At 45.9% G+C, this 19,047-nt stretch overlaps 1 protein-coding gene across 2 annotated transcripts in view; it reads left to right on the forward strand.

Annotated features, from left to right (window-relative positions):
* The first annotated feature begins 10,337 nt into the window (after positions 1 to 10,337).
* Positions 10,338 to 19,047, forward strand: part of NPAS2 (neuronal PAS domain protein 2) — a 114,549-nt gene continuing 105,839 nt past the window's right edge. Inside the window, exon 1 of one of the 2 annotated variants that reach the window (XM_064143595.1) lies at positions 10,338 to 10,606. The gene's annotated coding sequence lies outside the window, so the exon portion shown is untranslated. The remainder of the gene's footprint in view (positions 10,607 to 19,047) is intronic. The other variant, XM_064143597.1, reaches the window with a different exon arrangement.

Below are 19,047 nucleotides of genomic sequence, written 5' to 3' on the forward strand. Positions count from 1 at the left end.
CTACATCTTTAAGGGCAAGGAGGATATTTTTAAATAAACAACCTTCCTTCCTGAAAGTAATAGATTGGAATAGCAACTGGCAGAAAGATTCATCTGTTATTTTAGTTGATTTTGTGGTTTCATGGGATTTAGCTCTAACAAAAATATTTAAAAGAAGGGAGTACATTCTATTGTGGGGAAATTATGAAAGATTTTTTTCCCTATTATTCCATTCTGCCCTATCCTATTGCAGTGAAATCGTCAAACAGGTTTTTATACTACTCTATTCTATCCTATCATACATTTGTTTTCACAAATTCAGAACATTTTCAAATGTTTCCTTTTGCTGTTCACATTTTCTATGGTTGATCCCTCTTTCCCCTCCAGGATGGCTATTTTTTATGTACATAATTAGATATAACACCCCTAGAAATATTGGAAGGTACAATACAATATTGTAGCCATAATTTTCTTTTAATGGAACTAAAAATTTAAAAAAGATAAACTTCTATTGTTTTGGATTGGATTCAGCAGAGCTATTGAAAAAAAAAATCAGGTAAATGGGAAAAAATGGTTTTGAGCTTGTGTAACTGGAATACACTATGCATCTCAGAAGACATTGAAGACACAAGAGGCATTGTACCATGTTAGCAGTTATTAGGGAAGGAGAAGCATGTACCTACGCAGATTTAGTGTATGCCCACTTGGATTTCCTGCTGAATACTATGTGCAGTCCTAGTCCTCATCTTAAGAGAAACACACTGGAAAATATTCAGAGAAGAGCTATAGAGATGGTCAAAACCATGGCAGTTTCCATACTTTGGTTCTTCATCTTGGAAAAGTGATGATTGAGAGAGGATACGGCACAGGTCCATAAAACCACGAGTAGCATAAACAGCATGGAAAGGGATTGATTGTTTCCCTTCAACACAAGAATGAAAGGGTTCCAAATAAATCCAGCAGGTTTGAAATGAGCAAAACCAGATGGCTCTTCGTAAAGTGTATAGTTAAGCAGTGGGGTTCCCTGCAGGAAAACGTTGCCCATGGTAGTTACATGGGCATATGGGGAGCTCCCGAGCATAAACTATTGACAGCTGAGAGAGCACTCTAGGGAAGTGCATGCTTGTGCTGTTCTTATTCAATTCCTCAGACTTCGTGTTCTGGCCACAGTTAGAGGCAGCATACTTTTGTCTGTCCCTGCATTGCTGCTTTTATTTTCATAATCATTTGTGTTGAGACTATCTGAGTCCCTTTCTTTGCCTCAACTACATCCTCAAGCTCGGACATGAAAAGGGCTGTTACTGTAGATGAGTTTGTTTATAAGGAGGTGTTGATGTCAATGATTTACTGAAACACACACAGCACATCTAATCAGTAAACTGCTTTGGCATTAAGAACAGGAAAAGATGATAAGAGTGTCAAGAACAAGGGAGTATTTCAGTTATTTTAGGCTCTTGCAACAACTGGCACTACCACAGCACAGCCTGTGAAACTTTTGTTTTAAAAGAAAAAAAAACCCATGTGAAGCACAGCCATCACAATACAGATGATGGAGCACTGCTGTCTTTAATCCATTCTGGCAGAAATATGTGCTCGACCAATGTTTGCATTAAGAAGGCTGAGACTCATTCCTCGTCCAAATCACAAAGGTGCACACTTCCCCTCAGAGACATACTTCCCACGCAGAGCCTATAAATAGCCCTTCGGAAAATATTTTGCTGTATTTAGCATTTTATTCAAAGCATTGTGTAAAAGGAATTCTCCATTACTCTGGGCTGTTCATCTGCATGTAATACCAATGGTAATTGATTTTCTGATGGTGCACAAACTGCTAATGTAAAACCTCTGCAGAAGACTTAAAGGTGAAATCTATTTTCCCTGCAGAAGGCCTATATAATCTAGTTTTATACAAGAGAGGTACATCTTAAAGAACAGGAGGGACTGCAGTTCCTGTATCCCAGCTACTTTTCCAACCTGTGACAAGGAGGTAGGTATCAGCCCAGCCTCTCCATGCCCTCTGCAAAAGTACTAGCTTCATCCAGGCACTGGTGGTAGTTTAAACACCTTCTGTTCAGTATTAAATTGCTAGCTCAATTTTGCACCAGCAGCTTCAATAAATACATATTCTTCCACTTAGGCTGTGTGTCTGCATCCATACAGGCAATGTCTCTGTGCCCAGTGCTTCCACTCCACTCCCTGCAAACCTCCTGGCTGGATGCTGCTTCTGCTTCCAGTGGTGTGGAAAGGGAGGACATCAGGCTCAGGAAAGGCTCAGGTCTGTGTGCAGTCAGTGCAGCCACATCAGGATCAGGCCGTGTGGGCTGAAACAACTCACTGCCTTCTCTGCAAATGCTGCTGAGGGCAAATATTGCCTACAGTATCTGCTGATGCTGGAAGACTGCAATTACTTGTGAAATCTAACCTAATTACAGTTGCTGAAGAATTTTTCTCCATCCTCTCTGTCTCATTTACAGTTCTCCCACATTCTCCTTTATGTCTCCTTTCTTTGAGTCAATATTTACATCTTTAACACTTTCTCTTCCTCTGCTTCTTTCCTACCTGTAAGACTCTGTGCAAGTGGGATAGCACAGCCTGTGCTAGCAGCCGCATCTGTGTGCACCCTGCCCTGATAAAATCATGTAGTTGTTTCAGATGGAAAAGACTTCTAAGACCATCAAGTCCAACCATTGACCTAACACCACCATGGTCATTCACATAATCATGGAATCACAGAATAACTGAATTGCCTAGATGACCTTTAAGATCATCAAGTCCAATCATTAGCCTAACACTGACAAGTCCTCAAGTAAACCTCATCCCTAAGCACTGCATCTACGCAACCCTTAATTACCTCCACGGATAGGAACTTCATCGCCTCCCTGGGTAACTATTCCAATACCTGACCACCTTTCAGTAAAGAAATCTTCTGTTAATGTGCAACCTAAACCTCCCCTGGAGCAACCTGAGGCCACTTCCTCTCATTCTGTCACCTGATACTATGGAGAAGAGACTGATCCTCACCTCATTACAACCTCCTTTTAGGTAGTTGCAGAGAGCAATGAGGTCTCCCCTCAGGCTCCTCTTTTCCAGATTAAACAATCCCAGTTCCCACAGCCACTCCTCATAACACTTGTTGTCCAGATCCTTCATCAGCCTTATTGCCATAATGATGGTGGCCAATTACAACTTCCAAGTTTTTACAGCCAAAACTTTGTAAAAGCAACAGATCGTCTCACCTGCTTTTGTATTAGTGAAAGTGGTTTTGAGAGGTTTGTTCCCAATGAAATCAGAACAGTGTTTGCAAGAATACTAGGGAGAGAAGTGGACATCCACGAAAAAGGAGAAGCAGTCATAGAATCATAGAATCATAGAATCAACCAGGTTGGAAGAGACCTCCAAGATCATCCAGGCCAACCTAGCACCCAGCCCTATCCAGTCAACTAGACCATGGCACTGAGTGCCTCATCCAGTCTTTTCTTGAACACCTCCAGGGATGGTGACTCCACCATCTCCCTGGGCAGCCCATTCCAATGCCAATCACTCTCTCTGGCAAGAACTTCCTCCTAACATCCAGCCTAGACCTACCCAGGCACAACTTGAGACTGTGTCCCCTTGTTCTATTGCTGGTTGCCTGGGAGAAGAGGCCACCCCCCACCTGACTACAATGTCCTTTAAGGTAGTTGTAGGCAGTAATAAGATCACCCCTGAGTCTCCTCTTCTCCAGGCTAAACAACCCCAGCTCCCTCAGCCTCTCCTCATAGGGTTTGTCCATGAAGCAGCCCATTTTTATTGACAGTGAGAAAGGAAATAATATAGCTCAAAGGGAAAAAAATCTTATAATTATTTTTTTAACTGTATAACTGTACTCAAACTAACTATTTTAAAGAGCAAAGTAGATTGTTTTAAAATGTATAATTCAGCTCAGTAGTTTTCTTACTTTTACCAGGAATTCAACATCTGTTCAGAGGTGAGTGCATGGCAGACCGCTCCCAGTGCCATATTGGCATCCAGTGCTACTAACTACTGCGGTTTAGGCAACACCAATCAAAATACTGAAAGAGCAAGGAAGATATTAACCTGATTTGTTTGTCGTTGGGGTTTTTTTAAGTGTCATTAGTAATAATGTAACAAGTTTGTGGTACATGCAAGAGTAGAGTGGAGCACAGAACCAAAGGAAGATGAGGACAATATGAAAGAGCGAGTGTGTGGTGGTAAGTAGCATAACTCCCAGGTTGTGAGCAAGAACAGTACGTAGGAAAAGAGAGAGGTGGGAGCAATCAGGAAAGAATTTGGAAAACTGCAGAATCCTGAAAGTGAGGATGAATTTAATCTAGCTCCTGCTGAAGTCAGCAGAAACAGGGATCAGGCCACCTATTGTATGGAGAGGCAACAGCCCACTACACCTTCCTGCTACTCATCAAGAGCTTCTGGAAGAGGTAGGAGGTCTCTGTGAAATCTGCCAAGAATTTAAGTAATTGTAGAGACTGATAGGGATTGTGTCTTGCCAAAAACCACTACCTCAGTCCAACACTAACACTGTTGTTTTTCTTACTCAAGGTAAAGCTGAAGACACCGTGTTTGCATTCAGGCTTCTCACAGACATTCTTAATTCAGCTGTGGCACTATAACCCTTTACTATTTTCTGTTTCACAAGGACTTCCTGAGAAAAATAGTAGGTCCTTTATTTCCAGGCATGAGTTTGGACTTCATTTTCTTGAAGAGCCCTCAAATCTCATAAAGTTTCATTATCCTACTTCAGACCAGAGCCTTTCTCCCAGGTACAGTCATGCCATAATTCCTTACTTCTATCAACCAGGACAATCCCACTGAAACTGGACTTTGCCGTGAGGTGTATTCTGGTCTTGTTGCAAGTGGATGAGAGGCCTTGCATAGGCTAAGAGGTGCACTGACACTAAGGCCTCTATTAACCAGAAGGCAAATGGACTACTTCTTTCCCATAAGAGAAGGAATTCTTCCCACAGTCTTGAGATTTGGCTCACCAGGTTGATACACAGACATACACATACAGTATGCTCCATGACCATGGAGTGCATGTGAGCTGTAGCTCATGCTGCAGAACTGTTTTCTTTGACAGGAAGGCTGTAAATGCTCAGCCATACAATTGTCAGGCAGAAGGATTAGACCTTTCTGGCCACCCAGCAGCAATTTTAGTCCTCCCAGACATTAAGTCTATTCAATATTTAGTCACTAATTTTTCAACCCATGTCTTCTTCCTCCACACTCTGTGCATTAATCACTTAAAGAAAACCTGCAACTCCTTTTTTAAATAAGCTGGGAAAGTAAAATCCTCAGGTAGGTTGTATACATTAATAAGTTCTCCCATGAAAACTCTGTCAACGGATATACTTTTGCTTCAAAATAGATCAGACTAAGATAAGTTCAAATCAGTAAATTGAGTCATCTCTTGTAATAACCCTGCAGAAAAACAGTGAGTTCATTTTTCTTGTTGAAGAGATCCTGAAGACCCATCAGAAATCTTACACCTGCGCTTGAGGCAGCACCGGTGAAATGTATCTAAGGTTCATTTCACTGTGGCATCTCTCCACCTTTCTCTGACTTGGAGGCTGTGCTGCTTGCTGGTTCATAAGTATGCACCACCTCTCCTTCCTTCAGGAAGCTGTAAGCTGCAGAATGAAAAACAATGCTGATTGTCTGAAGACCATTCCTCACTGTGGAAATTTCTGCCAAAATTGGTTACAGAAGTGTTTTACCCAAAAAAGGAGCTCCATACACCTGTCCTCATGCTCCCATGCACACCTACCCCAGCCAGCCTGTCTGCAAAGCAACACAGAGCTCCCAGCATCCACAGTAGGTGTGACTGCTTTGACAGCAGGAGCCACTAAATTTTCCTGTCATATATTTGTCCCTGATGTGCTCTTTCAGTGTGGAAAACAGGGAAATTAGTGGTCCAAAGTCTAATGAGTATCAATCAATTTAATCCTTGTCCATCTTCTTCTTACTTGAAAACATAATAGTTTCATTTTTGGTGCGATTTGATTTGAACTTTGAGAGTCCTTTATTCACTTCCATTATGCCCCTCTCTCCTACAGTGCTATCTCCCAATTTTTGCACAACTGCTGCCATTTATGTTGGTTAGAAGATGATTATTTATCTTTTTACTTCCACACAAACACTAATCCAAAAGTAGGCTCCCCGTTTAAATTAAGAACTGCAAGTTGCACTTTATTTCCTTGCAACGTGTACTCATGCCTGTTTAATCATGGAATCCCAGAATGGTTTGGTTTGGAAGGGACCTTAAGCATATCTACCTCCAACTCCCTGCCATGGGCATAGACATCTCCCACTAGACCAGGTAGCTCAAAGTCCCATCCAACCTGGCCTTGAACACTTTCAGGGGAAGGGGTATCCACAACGTCCCTGGGCAACCTTTCCCAGTATCTCACTACCCTCATAGTGATGAACATTTTCCTAATATCAAGTCTGTATCTACCATTTCTCAGTTTTAAACCATTACCTCTTGTCTTGCCTCTGACCTCCTCGATAAAGTCTTCTCTAGGTTAATCAGCCCTATAAAGGTTAAAAGCATCACAATTACACAGGTAATGCCTATGCTTCCAGGTTGTGGTGGCCAGGCTCTAGCACTAGAGCCAAGCAATGTTTGAGGTAGCTCCCTTGTTGAGGGATACAGGGTTATGTCACATTGTGGTGGCAGCACTGCATAATCCACATCCCTGGCAGAAAGAGAAAGCAAGCCAGCAGAGTTAAGCCCAGTATGTCTGGGATGAACTTGCACCCAACCCCACATTCCTCCCATGGGTTTGCCACAATGGAGCAGTGAGGTCTCAGGAGAGCTGCTGTCTCCTCCCATTCTTCCCTTTGGCCCTTCACCTTGGGAGACACCTAGGTTGTGGTTCATAGCCCATTGACAACCCTGCTGCACCATTTCTGGGCCGTGAAGGCTGGCCCGCCTGTTCTAGTTGAAAGAGAAGAGACTGCAGCTTTGGATCATAGGTTCCTGGCATCTGAAAAATTTGTTAACTGATATTTCTTGATGACAAAAAGATTATTAAAAAAAAAAAAAGAATCCCAGCCTCCTGCCTTAAAGTTCTTACATGTGGCATCAGTGTAGTCTTTTGATTAATTTCCAAACTGAATGCAGGATTGATAGTATTGGGTTATTTTCCATGTGTCACTGGATGGAGAGAATGTGCCTGTTTTGAGTGGTTGGGGTTTCACAACTCAGGACTCAGGTATGCACTGGGAAAAGCCTGCCTCACCCTAAGCCAATCTGCTGCTTGCTGCTCTAATTACAGTTTACACTGGTAACCTAGGGGAAAAAATTAAAAGCCAATCCTTAAGTAGTCTCACTTCTTCACTTGTGCAATGGAGTCCTTAGAAATTCACCTGGAAAATGTTCAGCATGGTAGAGATGTGATTTTGTGCATATGCTCCTGTGTCTCTGATTGCCTTTCTCAACATGGTATTTTCCTCAAGGTAGTTGATTTCACAGCTTTTGAAACCTTAGGGTTGTTTTGGGGGCAGGGTTTTGGTATGTTTTCAAAAGGACTGGAATATCAAATCATGCGGTGCATGTAATCATGGGAAGTTATTTCTCTCTAACCTTACAAGGCTTGAAGATTTTATGTTATACTTCATTGTGCAATGCAAGAAAAATACCTCAGGAACAGAAATGTCTTTTATTCCACTCCCCATGTATCTGATGCTTTATTCCCTCAGGCACTACTTGTTTGCCAAAGGATTGTTTAACCACTGTTTGACAATTTCCAAATGGGAAAAAATGCTGGGTTTCATCCAAAGGAAGGGAGGAGCTTTTCAAAGTTTTCTATTTAATCTTGGTTAAAAGTAAACAACTTTACCCTTTCAGCATTAGTCATGCCCGTTTTATAAAGAACGGTGTAAAAATGCTCAGCCAAAGACTGTAACATTTTTCCATACGTTGTAATTATTAACATTTGTATTTGGGATTGAATTGGACTGAATAGGTGGCTGGATGGCTAGGGGCAGCCGGGCATCATTGGACAACTGGGAGTAACTGAGGGTAACTGGGTGGTGGGGGTAGTGAGAGAAGCAGCACGGGTCCTCGCTGCAGCTAGGGAGCTGCAGCAACGTTCAGCCCACACGCTGCACCCCCACCCCCCCCCCACACACAGAGCCCCTGCGTAGACAGAGAGGGCTCTCCTGGATGGTATTTTTCAACTATTAACCTGCCTTTAAAATAAGGTAGAATGGCGGGGGAAGGGGTTGGGGGTGGGGGGGAGAAGTAGCCCCCAGCCCACCAGACAAACTCTGCTGGCACAGATGTGGCCACACGGGCAGGCACTTCTGGTGGGGACAAAGCTCAAAGAGGCTTTTCCCTCCACAGCAAATTCCTTATGTGAACAAAAATGCAACTGTCCTAAAAATCAAATCTGTATCCCACGAGGAGAATCCTTCTATGGCAGGAAGAGGTGCCTGCCCTAGGTGTTTCTCTCGTATAGCAATAGAACCAGAGGGGACATTGGCTGGGCGGACACAGCACCACCAGCAATTCCCAACTGCAGAGCTGGTGTGAGGTTGACAGCGGCCAGGGGGCAACAACCGGCAGGGCCCGGGAGAGGCCGGCTGGGCGGCCGGGCCCGGGAGGGCGAGGGATGTGGGAGGCGGCGGGGATACCAACGCCATACCGTGCCCTTGCTTCCCAGCCACTCCTGCTCCCCTGGGAGAAGAAGGGTACCCGCAGACCCCGCTCCCTGCCGCCGTCAAAAGTCGGCAGGAACGCCCAGAGAAGCGAAAGGAACGCTCCGAATCAGCAGCTCCTCCCAGACTCCAACATATCTCCTCATCTCTCACTGGCCACTTTGCAGGAGTATTAGGAAAAGGGGGAAAAATAATTAAAAAAAAAAAAAAAGGCAAAGTGTGGAATAAAAAGAATGACCTACTTTGCAACAAGAAAAAGAACGGGGAAAAAAAAAAAAAGACGAAAAAAGCAAGCTCTCTATCAAGGTTTTGCTCTAATTGCCGACGCGGCGTTGCATAACCAAATCGGGAGCTCCTGCCGGTGCCCTGGGAGGCCCAGACCCTGCCCCGGGGCAGCGAGGTGCCGTGCCCCCCCTTCGACCAGGCTCCTCTGGCGCCTGCTGCCGGCAGAAGGGTGGGTAAGGGCAGGGCGCAGGGTCCCTGCCGGGCGGAGCACGGAGCGTGTCCCTAGCCTGCCAAGCGAAACCGAGCCGGGCAGGGACCCCGCCGGGGCGCCCTGGGAGCCGGCGTCCAAGCAGCTGGGCGCAGCGCTGCCCGGGCGGGGACAGCGGCACAGTGGCCGGCTAGCGTGGCGGGGTCTCCCGGGGTCAAGCTATGGGCGGGAGGGGAGGGGGGCGCCGGTGCAGCGAGGGATGTCGCTATAGACACAAGCAAAGGCGGGCATGCTGGAGTTTGCTCGAGGCGTTGGGGATGGCTTTTTGGTAGAGGGGTTTTACTTGTATGGTTTTGGGATTTTCCCCTCTGCTTCCCCTTTCGTTCTCTTTCCAGCTTCTCCTTCTCTTGGATTCTCGCCTGTCTCCTCCCACAGAACGAGAGAGAGAAAAAAAAAAAAGGTCACGTATGTTTGGAAAAATATGTAGGTCAGTGGAACATTCCCTGCACTTGTGCACGGGAAGCCGGGGCGGGAGAGCTCCTCTGCAGCCCTCTTGCTGCCCACCGGCCCAACCCGGTCTTCTCGGAGCCCACCGCGGGAAGGTGGGAGGCGAGAGCCGGGTTCCCTTTCCCCATCCCTGACCCATTTTGCTCACCGACCCCGGGTTTGGGTGTCCGTCTTCCCCCTCACCACCCCCCACCCCCCTCCCTCGATCTCTGCCGAGGAAGGCGAGCGAGCTGCTGAGGAAGGCGGCGCGGGAGAAGCGCCGCGGCTGCTAGCAGCCGCCGGGGCTGCAGCTGCCCATGGGCGCGGAGCGCTGGGCGCTTTCCCCCAGCGCCGTCGGCTGAGGTCTCCGGGCGGCGGCCCGGCGGCGGGGGCAGGAGAGGGGAAGTGGCGGCTGCAATGAAGGGCCGTCAGAGAGGATGCCCCCGCCTCACCCTCCGGGCTGCAACTTCACGAAGAACTATCGGCCCCACAGCCCCCGCGCCCGCCCTTCCTCTCCCGGCCGCGCGTCCAACTTAATGCCCCAGCGGGAGCCCCAGCCAGCAGACCCCCTGGCCCCCGGCTTCCTCCCCCCCGCGCAGCAGCCCGGGCTCCTGACGGCCTCCCGCTGCCGGCGGAGCCCCTGGCCCCGGCGCGCGTGGGTCCCGCGGCGCCCGGGGCGGCGGCAGCTCGGCATGCGGCGGCCCCGCGCACCATGAGACACGGCACCGGCACCGGCGGCAGGCAGGAGGTGGGCAGCGTCCCCGGCTCCTCGTCAGCAAAGAAGAGTTTACCGGCTCCCGAGGCCGGCCTCCTGCGCGGCTGGAGCAGCGGCGGCCGCTGCCGCAGCGGCACCGGCAGGCACCGGAAAAGCGGTGGCAGCCAGCCCGGCGGCACAGGCAGCGGCACCGCCGGCACCGACACCAGCGGAGGCTCCCGCGCCCAGGTGGCCACCGCGGACAGCAGCAGCAGCGGCGGCGGCGGCAGCGGCTGGGACTTCCCCGCTGCGCTCCCGCAGCACCGGCACCCCAGGTAACGCGTGGCCCTGCGGCCTCGGCCCTCCCTCCGCCCAGCGGGGCACCCACCCGCGACATTCTTGCTGAGGATGAGCAGCATCCACACGGGGTTCCCGCCCACGCGTGTCCTCCCCCGAGGCGATCGGGGTCTGCTCCCCTCCGTCCCACGGCACTGCGGGGGTGGCGGACGTGCCCGACAGTGCTGGGCGGCATCGCCTCGGCCGCGGGAAAGTTTCTGCGTGGGGAGCGCGGTGTGTCTGTCCCGACCAGGCTGACCCGTCCCTTTGGGAAAACAAGTTGCCCCCAGACCTATCCTCCTGGCCATCTCTTTTTGGCGTGGTTGGCAGTTTCCTGATGTCGGGGCTTTATTTAGACTGGACTGAAACAGGCTCTGCATAGCGTTTGGTGAAGGAAAACTTCCAATTGAGACCAGTGGGATTTTTCAGAGGTCGCGTAGGGTGCCCGGGCAGCCCCATTGCTGCTGCAGCCCTGCGCCGGGCTTCCACTTGTTTCTCTTCGGTGTGCAGAGCAGGGGGAAACGTGAAATCCATGGCTGCACGGCAGCACAGGGTTTCCTCCTGGAGGGGTTGTGTGGTGGTGTTTCCGCGGTAGACACAAACCTGATTTGTCAATTAACGAGCACGTTTACCCAGAAACTTTCCTCCATACTCCTTAACTGTCTCCATGATGGCAGTTTACTTTCACTCAAGTGACTCAGAAATAATTAGTGCTTATAAGCATTACTGCCAGCAGAGGAACTTGATTCTTTTCACGGTGCCAAATTCTCCAGAAGGGCTGTAGGGTTTGACCTCAGATGGGCATGGCTAACCTGTTTGTCTCAACAAGTGGCCACTGTCTCTTGCAGTGGAAAATTATTGCTTTCTTACTCTGGCACAAAACTCACCATGGGTTTATTTTGTTTGGTGATGCTAAATAATTAGTGTTCACAGTTTCCAGACCTAGGCAACTCATCCACTGATCGATGTCTGATTCTGAGAGCTGTCAGCTGATGGAGGACCCAGTCCTGTATAAGTTTCTGTAGAGAAATATGGACATGGAGTTGCTCTTCAGGGATGGGCTGTAGCAAGAGTATTTGGAGAACGTAAGTGCCAAGCTGTGCACTGTCTTAGTGAACCTGTGAAGATGAGGATTTTCCAGAAACAGGAATCAAACACCATGGTGATTTCCTCAAGCTGGCAGCACCTCTAGCAGGCCAGTCTCCTGATTCAGAGCTTGGAGACAGCAGGCTTGCCTAAAATTGTCTTCCCTGTCAAATAAAGGTGCCACCCTGCATGTATGCAGGATTGAACCCACAGGCTGTGCTTTGCAGAATAATGATTACTGCCCCATTTTCTAGCCTAGAGCACTTGAAGGAGTCGTTATTTTATCCTAAGCAGCAGTGTTGCCTACAGTTAAAATTATCTAGTGTTTTCTAGTACAGTGCTCTGCTTTCATATGCTTGTGTATTTGCTAAGCTGAAACCTAGGCTGACGTTTTTTGCAGGTTGAGTTCCTCCAGAAGACAGATTCTCTTTGGGAAGTTTCTGATCAAACAGTTCAGAGATTTCTGGGAACGTGGTTAGAGGGATTTGTATTCTTTGGCCATGCATCTGATTAAGATGGTTTAGGTATCCATCATGTTGCATTAGGAAACCTCAATCTTTCTTTTTCCATGGATCTACATTTTTTTGCCTGTATTGAGAGATACTTCCCCTGAGACTCTTGAATCCTTGCAGCTTTGTGTTTTGGAGCAAGAAAAAGATACTTGGCTTGGGATCAATCTTGTGATGGGCGTTTATCTTATGTTTGGCCTATGAAAAATGTCCAGAATTTGTCTCAGTTATCATTTTGTCACAATGCTCAGGTTGCACACTCGATGGAGGGATGTTGAGGGCTTGACTTTCATAGTATCACTTACTGAACATGCTCTCAGTACAGAGCATGCTGAATGTCTCAGTGTTGTTAGCAGTTGCCTATCTTTCAGGAAAGAACAAAAGCTCTCCAGTTGGTGACTGGAGGGCTGAGTGGACTTCCCTTGCCGTTATCATTCCCAGATGTTACTGCTATGGTAAGCACCATATAGAGGGAGCATTGAAGACTCTCTACTATGTCTTCGATGGCAGGATGTGTCTGCTGATATAGAAGCAGTGTGGAGAAGGAGGTGACTGTTTAATTCACATGCGTGGAGCCAAGAAGCAGGGAGACTAGAATGGAGAAGTATTGGTGATGAAAGCATAGAAAAGTAAAGAGCAGGAACCTTGAGTTAAGTCAGAAGACTTGACAGGGTTATGGTGAAAATGTTTGGGAACGAGGTGCATGGAACTGTGCATGAAACCCCAGACTGAGAGAAGGAACAGTGGGCAGAATAAAGTGATCAGAGACTTGTGGTGGGCAGGGACAGAATATCTGAGCCTGGAAAAAAAACCCAGTAGTTTGCCTTCTTTCAGTGATTGTGTTATGGTGTTGCTTTATTATTCTTCACATCTTCCACTTCACACTGCCTAATGTGTTCTTCTGTCCCTGTCTCAATTTCTGCTCCTCTCCTCTGGTCTCCTCATGGAAATTGTTGCTGCCTTGTTGCCATGAGGAGCAGCTTATTTTTGCTTCTGTTGTGGATCCTGGACTTAGAAAGGAGCTATTCCCATCATGCACCCTAAGCTCTGCAATCATGCTGAGCCCATGTGGTCCTTCTCCTTATCCTGTATCCCACCATCAGGCAGGATTCCAAAGAGCAGGGCCCAGCACTGGGGCCAGTCTCAGGCCTCCACTGTGGTGTCTGCCCACCTTTTTTTAGTACTGGGTTTGCCACAGACAGGGTAGTAATGCCCTGGTTAAAGTCCCGCACTAGGCTTTTGTGCTGTGGACCAAAAGGGCTCAGCCCAGTTGATGACTGCTGCTATAGACAAGGGTAAGGATTCCACTTTTCAAACTGGAAGAGGTTACAGCTCAGTATATGGACAGTACATCAGAACAGTGAAGCTCCATGGAGAAAAATAGTATGTAATCATGTAACTGATTTTGTATCATCATGCATTTGCTTTTAAGGTAAGAAAAATAAGATGAACAATAACTGGTTTTGATTTATGGCTCTGGCATTCTTTAAGAATAGGATATTTTACACAGCAAACATAAACAGTATTCAAACATCAGTTTTGAGCAATCTGATGACTTATATCACTATACAACAAGTGATTGGCAAGTATCATACCACTGAAAATGAGAGTCAAATATGTATTTTATGTGTATTCAGTTACTTGCTTTCTTTCTAAGGTGAATTTAAGTAACTTCCATTTGTATTTGTAGTTTTGCTTCCAGGCTCTTAGGACAGATGCACTGGAGTTTAAGATTTTGCAGAGAGATCATTATCCATATAAAAAAGTATTTTTTCCTAGGTTTGGCTTAGCTTTCTCTTGATCCTTGATGTTATTAAAACTTGTTCGTGAAAAGCTAGTCTGAGGCCATGCAAATATTTGTATTTTAGCTAACTTATTTCATTCAGAAATAGTCATCAGCTGATAGACTGACTTGATTACTGAGGCTTGAAAAAGAAACAGCATGTGATAGTATTTAAGCAGAATGCATAGAGGGTGGTGGATTTGTGTAGTGCTGCTTTCGGTATTTGAAAATGTTTTTGGAGGGACTCTTTGTTGAGATCTGCTATGGACAGCACAGGAGATACATACACACATACATATACATATGTATATCTATATACACACACATATGCCAGTATATTGCTATCTGAGTTCATCAATCTGGGAGCTGCAGGGTAGGAAAGGCAAGGGGGTGAGGAGGCCCATGGTCATTCAGGCTTGTGCTCTGAGTAACCATCTGAGTATCTGCAGCCATGGTTCACTCCATTTGTTGTGTTTATCTTGTAGTGGCTCAGTGTTGGCAGATTAGAGTGAGGCATTTGGGGATGTGGTTTTCTTGGCCTTTTACACATAAAATTGATCTACATTTTGGGGACAGAGGGGCAAGTACTGTTTTTTATGCTTCTCTTCCTGTATCTCATCCTCCTGAAGGTAAACTGAAAGATGACTCAGTCCAAACAAAATGCATTTAATGACACTTTGGTAAAGCCATTTCTGGTCCTTCATCCAAGGACAATGGATTAGTGTTTCTTGCTTGATGCCTGGCATTCTTGGGAGCACCCCTAACCCTAGTTTTAATCCTGCTTCAGTCTGAAAATTCACCTATGGCTTCAGAAAAATAAACCTCTCTACAAAAGTTAGCTCACTGATGAGCTTGGACCTTTGTCACTCTGAAATAGAGAGCCACATGCTTTATCTGGTAGTTTGTCAGCACCTGCCTAGTGTTCTATGTCCTCTCCTTTGCTTGTAAGATCTGTAAGGCAAGACATGTCTTTTTCCTGTGCAGCAAGTAGCATGCCCAGACCCCAGAGATACTCCAAAAATTACTGCATCAGTGGTTGGAACTGGGAGGTTATCTCACCTTCTCCTTGGGCACAAGTCAGTGTAAAACAGATGGTCTTTCGCTGGCCTGATTATGACAGAAGGTGTTTTTCATCTGTTTCACCGCTGTTCTTGGGGGTCTGTGCATAAAATAGAAGACTTCTAACCAAATGAAATGATGACATGGAAAAAGTCTGAAGTGTGTTTATGTGCATTTGAGATCAGAATGGAGATTTGGAAGTTCAAGTGTGAAACCTCTTTGCCATTTCAAAACACAGAAGAAGTGTGTTAGCATGGCAGAGCATCATCTACTGGTGTATTTCAGTTGCCTTTTCTTTTTGAGTATCTTCATGTCAGATGAATGTAATATGCATGTCATGCTCAAAGTCAATAGAAGAAAGTGTGTGTATAATCATAGAAATTCATTGCTACAGGTCACTGAAGATGCAGAAGCTTAGATAAAATCTTCTATGGATAACTCATAAAAAATCAATGCAGTGTTCAGATGTGAGTTTGATTTTTTAAAAAAAGACAAATAGAACATTAGGGTTTGTTTAATAGAGGATGAAAAATAATAAAAGTGCATGTCATTATTGCATGGTATAAGCTGTGGCATACCCTCATCTTCACTCTCATGTGCTTTTGATCCTTACCCCCATTTCAGAGGTATATAACAGCAAAGGAGGAGGGAGGCAAAAAAGGTGTTCAGAGGAAGAAAGCAACTCCTGCTTGAGGAGTGAAAACGCTGAGAAAGCAATGCAGTGGAAATCTTTAAAGTTATCCAAAGCATGGAGAAGGCATACTGGGAATGTTCACAGCACCACAGCAGAGGGCATTGGGTGAAGCAGGCAGTTATGGGCATGGAAAGAAAAGGTGATGGCTCTTCATGTAATGTGGTCAGGCTGTTGAGCTCCTCACCACAGGATGTGGATGCTGAGAGGTTACATCAGCTAATGAGGTGACTGGATGAGTTCATGGAAGAGAAATACATCAAGGGCTATTAAATACAAAACCACTGCCTCTGGCTTAGGAAGTTTTGAGTTGCAAATTCTTGGAAGATTGGTGAAGTATCCTGGGGAAATGCCACTGTTGGTTTGCCTCATTCTTGTATTCAACTCTCACTGCCCATATCTAGCCATGTATGAGAGGTGGTGCTAGACCAGGTGGTCTTCTGCTCTGTCTGCTGTGTTAGATGAAGTGGGCCAGTGTTTGATTACCCTAGGCTCCCAAGGCTAGGAGGCTCCTGGTGGCTTGCACCTTCACTGCTCGGGGCTGGTTCCATTATAGCACATCAGCTGTGGGAAGAGCTAGTTGGAAGAAGTGCTCCAAAGCAGAGCCAGGGTGTGAGCTAGGACTTCAGCAGTGCTACAAAAAGCAGGACATAGTGCTCAAGCTTACTCCTCTGTGTCCTATTATTGAGCTGTGTAGGCACAGAGAGGATAGACAGCCTTGTCTTCTGGGTTCAAGTAGGTTCAGAAAGCAATTACATTCATAGAAGCAAGCCTACCAAGAGGCATTGAATAGCAACATACAATTCCTGTCTGAAGAAGCCTCTGCTGGGAGACTGTAATATTGCTACATGGATACCCTGCTCACGCAGTCTTCCCAAGCTTTGCGGCTGCCTGGTGTCAGGGAGAGGATTTGGGTCAAGGTGGTCATCTTCCCTGACCTGGTGTTGCTGTAGTTACAGTTTGAGATGTCTGTACAAGACCAGGCTTTGAAATTCTGAACTGAGAATGTGAGGAAGTGCTGGAAATTAATTTTCCTCTGATATCCACTGCACTTAAGCACTGGTTACGACAACAGTGTCGTGTTGACTGCTGTTTACTAAACCAGACAGTTTACTTAATCATTTGAAAGGCAGATTTTAAAGCTCCGTATTGTGCATACTAGGGCTGTGCTAAACCAAAGACTATATTGCTGTTCACTTAAGCAATGGCCAAAGCAAAACATACTCAAATGCTAATGATACTTAGTAGCTTTTGTTAAAACAACAGCAACAATCCCAGATTCAGGAGTGATAATTCTGTAAAATTTCCAGATGCTAACTGATACAGAAACTCCAGCACAGCACTTAATGGAGCTCACAACTGCCTAGCTGCATATTTTTGGGCTACATTATGTAATAAAATGGCAGGCCCTTACACTGCCTGCGTGAGCAAGATTGCATAAGCAGCCTGGGGAAACAACTGGAGCTCCAAAAGCCTTTCTGAATCCTGCGCATCTTGTTTGGTCTCATTTAGCATTATTTAATAAGTGACATTCACCCATCCCACCTCCCCCTAAGTTGTCTTGGAGCAGTGATACAGATTTAATTTCACGTATAGACATCAGATTTTAGAGTAGTCATCAAACTTATCAGTCAATTGATCAGTCTGATGTCTGGGTAGCTTTGAATTTTCTGTAATCAGCACTCAATCCAGTTAAAAATAAAAACATATTAAAGACAAATCCTTGAACAAGGAAATATTTGTTTTTCATTCTCAATTCTAATTTGGTAACCATTCTTGAAGTTCATCACTATGGTTTGTTCTATCTTGGGGTAAACAATTTATTATTGAAGCAGCTTTATTTTTTTTCCCTTTAAAAATAGACAATACAGTTCAGTCATTGGGAAGAAAACAAGCACAAGAAAATCATAATCAGCTTCAACAGGCTTACAGATGGCAATGAATTTCTTTAAGCATAAGTTTAGCCCTACAAACAGTAGTAATTGAGTTTGATTGTTATAATTTTGTCATTGATGAGCAGACCAGACTGTTTTTCTCTCAGTTCCCTCTGTTAGGTGTGTCAAACTTCTAAGCTGGTGAGCATCTGTGGTAAGGCAGCTCCCACTTGTAATCGCTAAATCAACAGGTGGATGTAACTGCGCAAAACCTGGGAGTTACTGATCGTCTCATTGAGTCAGTAACTGAATGAATCCAACACTGAGCATGTCCTAGACGTACTGGTTTGAGATGCATCTTATTAATGTCATGGAGAACTGACATCATATTTCCCATATTATGTGTAAGAATGGTATGCTTGGAAAATCTTGTCAATAATACACATTATTACTGTGTGCAATGCAGTCAGATGGAGAAGGGACATTTTCCTGTGGTTCCTAGCTCAGATACAAAACCTCTGCCTTGGTATTTTTATTGGAAATTCTACAGACTTATGGTATCTTGTCTTTCCCTGGTTTTGACATCTCAAACGGTAAAGATTTCTACTTTGCAGGCTTTGCATTACACAATACCCACATTCCAATTACACTTCCAGTGAGAGTTCCTTTAATTTATGTCTTCTAAAGAAAAGTGCTGTATGATTTCTGCACGAACCATTAAGGCCACTACATAGTTAGGCAGAGTCATCATCCTGCTCATCAGATGAATGACTCAACACTGGTCAGGCCACACCTTGAGTACTGTGTCCAGTTCTGTGCCCCTCAATTCAACAGAGATGTTGAGGTGCTGGAACGTGTCCAGAGAAGGGTGACAAAGCTGGTGAGGGGCCTGGGACACAAACCCTAAGAGGAGAGGCTGAGGGAGCTGGGGTTGTTTAGCCTGGAGAAGAGGAGGCTCAGGGGTGAGACCTCATTGCTGTCTACAACTACCTGAAGGGAGGTTGTAGCCAGGTGGGGGTTGGTCTCTTCTCCCAGACAACCAGCAACAGAACAAGGGGACACAGTCTCAAGTTGTGCTGGGGTAGGTCTAGGCTGGATGTTAGGAGGAAGTTGTTGCCAGAGAGAGTGATTGGCATTGGAATGGGCTGCCCAGGGAGGTGGTGGAGTCACCGTCCCTGGAGGTGCTCAAGAAAAGCCTGGCTGAGGCACTTAGTGCCATGGTCTAGTTGACTGGGTAGGGCTGGGTGCTAGGTTGGACTGGATGATCTTGGAGGTCTCTTCCAACCTGGTTGATTCTATGATTCTATGAGCATTGATTTTTTAAAATTTGCTTTATCTTTGGTTAGCAAGCTGAGAGGAATTACTTTATTCTCCAATCTACTTATACTTCCTTTTTGATATTTTAATGCAATATTTGGGAAAGGTACACTTCCACACA

The sequence above is a fragment of the Pogoniulus pusillus genome, chromosome 5, assembly GCF_015220805.1.
Source record: "Pogoniulus pusillus isolate bPogPus1 chromosome 5, bPogPus1.pri, whole genome shotgun sequence".
Classification (NCBI taxonomy): Eukaryota; Metazoa; Chordata; class Aves; order Piciformes; family Lybiidae; genus Pogoniulus; species Pogoniulus pusillus.